At 33.3% G+C, this 6399-nt stretch overlaps 1 pseudogene; it reads right to left on the reverse strand.

Moving 5' to 3' along the window:
* Positions 1–516: 516 nt before the first annotated feature.
* LOC131840724 (uncharacterized) lies at positions 517–2287 on the reverse strand (annotated as a pseudogene).
* Between the last annotated feature and the right edge of the window lie 4112 nt (positions 2288–6399).

A 6399-nucleotide genomic window follows, 5' to 3' on the forward strand; every position in this document is an offset into this window, starting at 1 on the left:
TATTAATACAATTAAAATCATAACACCTATTTAAATCAGTGATATCTGAATACAATAATTGTTTTTATCTATTAATTGAAATTAAAGAAAAAGATACTGCAAGGATACTTTTCTAAGAAACATAATTAAGTATCCATAACATGACATGTACTTACTTTTAAAGAAATAAAGTAAATACAGCAATAATTAACTAAACATTTGCATTACATTGAGTGCAATACATTCCAACACTTATCATTTATAGACAAAATACATATTTGATATAATTTTAGAGCCTTACCTCTACAGTATCTACTTGAAAACACGTTTCTTTTATTCCAGCCATAAATATATATATTTTTTTTATTTAAAATAAAGTATACATTTGTAAATAGGTTGTATATAAATTGAATGCCATTGACCAGTCAATATTTTTAACTAAGACTTGAAAGTATACATTTTGGACTGGCATAAAATAATGTACTAAATTAATAGCTTAGTTATTACCGATTTATTCCGAGACTACTTTATTATACATCAGCAACTTTGTACTGTGATCTGTTTTGGAGTTCGTTGATGATCTAATACTGAACCACCAATAATATATCCAAAACGTGTATTGATGATACGGGATGTTAGTTCATCAGAATTAGACAGTGGCCGGTGCAGATGTCTAGTCTGATATGGTTCATACTCGTTGGGTATTACCACATTGAAGAATATGTCGGCTCCTATTAGCAGATCTATTTCAGATGGAATGTTAAACTGATTATCAGCTAATATAATATTTGGGAGTAATTTTAATGGGCTAATTTCAGGTTTCGCTTGTGGCTGCTTACATGTAATTTTGTCAACCACATGAAAATTACCTGTCATATTAAAGGAAGAATTGACTGAATGTACATTTAATGGAATACTACATTTAGTATTATTCTGAGTATTGCCTACACCAATTATATTTGTATTAATTGGTGTCGGAGTTAAACCCAATTGCTGGACTAACTTGCTCGTAACGAGGGAGACCTGGGAACCAGTGTCTACAATTGCCTTCGCTATTATCGTTTTTTTATTCTTACTGAATAACTTTACTTGTACGGTGGGAAGTAAAACATTTGTGTCCTGACTTTATGAAAACAAAGAAACTGGACCTTCGTCACCTTCATCGTGGTGAATCAGTGAGTTGTGCTGTTTTTTACATTGATTACACTTAAAATGAAACTTACATTTTCCACTATGCTTATTTAAACAAATCATGCATAGATTGTTAACTTTACAAAATTTATATCGGTCTAAAGAAGTTCTTAATTTAAATGACTTACATGAAAACAATTTGTGGCTATTACACTTACAATAACGACATGACATCGTCTTGGTACCAGCAGCTATTACATTAACAGATAAACAGCTTTTTGCCTTCGTGTATTGCGCTGTTGGGGACGGCGCAGCGTTCTCCAACGCGAGTGCCCTCTTTTCAAGGTACTCAATGAAGTTATTGACGCTGTGCTCTTCAGCAGCATCCCGTTCAAGCTGGTACGACTGAGCCGTGTAAGAATCTAACTTACGATTAAGAATACAAATTACTATTGGATCCCAAGTTTCAATCTTCACATCGAGATTTTGTAGAGCTACTATACTTTGCTTAAGATTAGCTACAAAGTTTCGGATGTTGTCGGAAGTCGACTTAACAAGGGCAGGTAAATCTAACAATTGGCTAATGTGTTCATTAATAATACGATACCTATTCTCTCTCTATCTCTAGCAACTGTCTAGCCTTATCATAGCTATTGGCTGTCAATGGCAAATTCTTAATTAAATCGTAAGGTTCATTTTTTAAATAAGACCTAAGATAATACAGCTTTTGAATATTGTCTAAAGTAGAATCATTATGTATCAATGACGTAAAAAGAGCTTGAAAGGCTATATATTCTATATAATTACCTGTAAATATAGGCATTTCAATAGCAGGTAATTTTGTCTTCGATCGTGCAATGTTACTAAAATGACCTTTAATGTCATTACAAGTTGTCTTGCGATTAATTGCTTCGCTGAGAATAGCAACAGAATATAAATACTTGTCCTCCACAGCCGCGACATCCTCGTCATCCTCTGGTTGTATTGAGAGAATTCGCATATTAAACGCTTCATACTCGCGGAATGCAGCGAGGAGTCTCTCTCTACGAGTTGAAAGAGCTTCCACGGTACTTTCTTCTACTTCAGAAATATCGAGAACAAAGTTGTGTACTCGCGTAATCGCTGCCTTTACATATCCTCGAGAAGCACGCAATGATGGTTCTATATCAGTAGCCATTGCACATATATTTATATAAAATCCAAGAATCGTATAATATTGTAAATTGCACCAAAAGTTATAATATTTATTGTTAATTAGTAATTATGTACACATTATAAATTGCACAAATAAAATCATGTAATCGGAAAATGTTTACATATACTATTTTCATGTGAAGGTTGTCACTTCAACTTTGTAATATATATAAACTTGACGGTATTCAGTATTATTTGCAGGTCAACTAAGGTACACGCTTGCCGCCGTTTGTAAAAATGCTTCTCTATAGTCGATGACTAAAATGAATCGTAGCCGCCGCTCGGAGAAATATTGTTTGTAGGCTAATAATATTTAATTGCCTGTTGAATACTCGTAGAATGAATCGGTTTGCTTCAAAATCGATTTTTACACCTTTTTAATTACAAATGAATGGCGTTTCTTGCATCCACGTATGTTGCGTTGGAATAATTGTACTCGCTGTTTCTTACCTTACAATGCTCGAAATGGACCAAATTTTGTGTGAATCTCAACGAGGTGCGTGGATGTATTCGTTGTAAATAATTATAAAACACCAAATTGTAAATTAAATCGTAATTATATATATTTATTAAAATGTCGATATAATTAGCGGTGTAACAAAATATTGAAGCACATATAAAAACAAATGACAATCGTAATTATTAGAACACAGCGTTCTATATTTAAATATTATGAAGTAAATAATTAAGAAGGTTTTAATACCTATTTTTGTTGGAGTTTCCAACACTCTTTAAATGTACTCCGATCGTATTGTATCGTATCAACCACACTATCTAAATCGATTAAATATTTTTAATTGATGGCTTCCGTACGGTCCCTTTAATTAATGGACCTTTTGAAATAAATACCCTATAGTCTTGTGCAAATATTTCGAGACATTAGATAAATGTGAGGATATAGATACGGTCGGAGGTGTACGGCAAACATACTGCAATTAGTGATATTTGCTTAACGAGGAGCCACGAAGTGTGGATGTATTATAGGCACATATATTTTCTATACTGTAAGATTATAGTAATTTAGTATCTAATATGATTTATATTATATGTGTTTGACGTTTGCATTAAGTATTGTAAAATAACTCATCATCTGCATGAACATGAAGAATCCTTATCCCATTTATTTGGAGTCGGCGTAATATGTTTTCTCATAACATAGATTTTTAAATATGTATCTGTAGGTAAAATGTTGTTTATATATATCATGTTATAATAGTTTTCATCAATCTATAATAAAAGTTCATGTAATGGGAAGGAACTGGCTTCTGTCATACGACTAATGCTAGTTCAGAGGCCAGGATTATTTTTTTTTCCAAAAATTCTCATCTCCCCTCTTAAGGAGAGGAGATGGCAACATACCCCCGGCAGAAGCACAGTCGGCCGGGGTTCAGGGCCCCAGGGAGAGAAACCGGCGTACCATGCGGGCAGAATCTAAGATTATTATTATTATCCATTCATCCCTATCGTAGTCATCTCATTATTTACTCCGTTTCTTATCATATCATCTTTCATACAGTCCATCCATCTCTTTTTCGGTTGTGAAATAATTATTCATAGATTATTTGTAGAAACTGTATTTATGATGTAATTGTAATATTATATTTTCATATTTATTGTTTAATGTAGATATTTATAAAACTTTATAAGTATTGAAAATTACTTTCAGTTGTAAACGAAATGAGCTGTTTAACGACTCAATGGATGTCTGAAAAAAGAACGCCACTCCTCTAAATGGGAGAGTTGATTTTGAAATGTGAACGAAGTGGTTAGTGCTCGGAAAAATAAATCCTTGAACACAACCGAAGTTTCATTTTGAAGATCTTTAACTCTAACAATACTAATAAAATCAATGTGAGAGTTTGTGGCGAATTTACTATCATCGTGCGGCAACACCGCTGCTTGGTTACGATAGAGCAAGAAAAATAACGAGCCTGTCTTTCGAGACCGAATTCCTTCTTGTATATATCTATTGTAAATATTTCTACAATATAAATATGTAAATAGACATCACTGGACTCATCATTTCACCTGCAAGGAGCAGCTGCTTGCAGGTGCTGCTTGCTTCAAAAGAACATACAATAAACGCAAATAATAGCGGCCCCAACGTAGCGGCTAAAAGTTTATCTATCACCTTTTCTATAAGATAGGATAATGATAAGATAATAATAGAATAAGGCAGGGTTCCATTTGAGGATGATAAGGTCAGCATGAGGTCAGGTCAGTTAGCCCATCGTGACAAGTTCACCAGGAATTTAGCATGATGGTTTCCAGGAGGAAACGTATACAAATTAACCTGACATGGTCATTGTTAGCTATAGGGTGATCAGTCCATATTACTAACAATCCCCTTTCCGCCTTCACTGGAGAGTCAAAAATATACATTGACTTAGAATTTTTTTTATTTGTTGTAGGTTAGATTTGAACTCATAACATTTTCGGTGTAAGTCCGCGTAGTAAAACTACTAAGTAACGATGCCCTCAGTTAGATTTTTAATAAATATAAAAGAACGAGAAGACCTCTCCGAGAGTCCATTCAATAGCAATCTCACTTATGAACCTATTATCCCATCGGCCTCGAACTTTCCGCTACTTTCATGGCCCCCCACATTTGCTCCTTCTAGCAAATTGTCACTTTACAAGTGTATACCTTAACAAGAGAAAATACACTGGCGGACAATTAAATTGGGTACACAGATTAATGGCTCAACACTATATAAACATTAATTACAAATACACTAAAATGTTACATATTAAGAACTAAAATAATAAACTATTAGAATAAATAATATTTTACTACTAAACTGACTGACCAAAGAAAATACAAAGAGAAACTTCATAAAGCTTTTCGTAAAATATTATATAAAATAATCTTACTAACTGATATAATTAAGAAGAACATCTATTCATATATATAAATGAATTGCTGTTCGTTAGTCTTGCTAAAACTCGAGAACGGCTGAACCGATTTCATTAATTTTAGACTTGAAATATTTGTGGGAGTCCAGAGAAGGTTTGAACAATGATAAAAAATGAAGAAATTGCATGTAAAGTAGTAAAAACAACAATTACATTTTCCCATACAAACGGCTGATACCTGTCAAACAGGGTGCGTTCAGAAATTTATTGCGTAACTAAACTCCGCCACCTCCGCCACCGCCTCAAAATCAAATATGTTAAAGGTTTTTTGAACCTTTAACATATTTGATTTTGAGGCGGAACGGAGATCGCGCGGTTAGCGAGTCTAATAATAATTCTATATAATCTAATTCTATATAATCTAATATATAATCTAATAAACATACATGCCAATAAGATAATTACAAAAACTAAAACAATAAATTTAAATATTATGGTTTACTAGCTGTGCCCGCGGTTTCACCTGTATGAAATTTATAGCCTATATGTTATTCTGATTTCTACGCTATATTATTGTAAAGTTCCATTAAAATCCATTCAATAGTTTTTGGGTGAAAGATTAATAAACCTCCATACATTTACACTTACAAACTTTCACGTTTATAATATTAGTAACATGGTTTATACTGCACATTGTCCCCAAGTGCACTAGGTTCGTTACGTCACGAGGGTTTCGCAAACGCAAGAGCCCCTGTTTTTCTTCGCGAGACTCAATTTAAGACCCTTTTGTTTCAAACCCTTATACTGTTTAGATAATACTGAGATAAGGGGCTTTTGTACCGCCCACTGAAAGCGGCATCATCGTACAATCTCTCCCAAAGGGTTCTTTTACAGACAGGCCCTGGTACAATATGGTATACCATTAATAAATTGTTGAGTATCTATAATGGATCACGTGTCATTTGTGACGGCTGTGCTAATATTTTAGTACAGGAGGGAGCGGATTGTTAATAATGTAGAATAGGGATAAGTAGACAATTTATGTAACTATATATGTATATATATATCAACTGTGATAACTACAAATAAATTCAAAATTCAATAATTTCGAATACAAATTATTGAATTCTGAATTTGTTTGTAGTTACAACAGGACGGCAAGAATTGTTACTGTTTCAAGATATTTATTTGAAATAGCAAACAAGTTTACAGATTACCTAACGGTGAGTGCTTGCCGTC

The sequence above is a fragment of the Achroia grisella genome, unplaced genomic scaffold (assembly GCF_030625045.1).
Source record: "Achroia grisella isolate CSIRO2021 unplaced genomic scaffold, CSIRO_AGI_Agris_v1 utg149, whole genome shotgun sequence".
NCBI lineage: Eukaryota > Metazoa > Arthropoda > Insecta > Lepidoptera > Pyralidae > Achroia > Achroia grisella.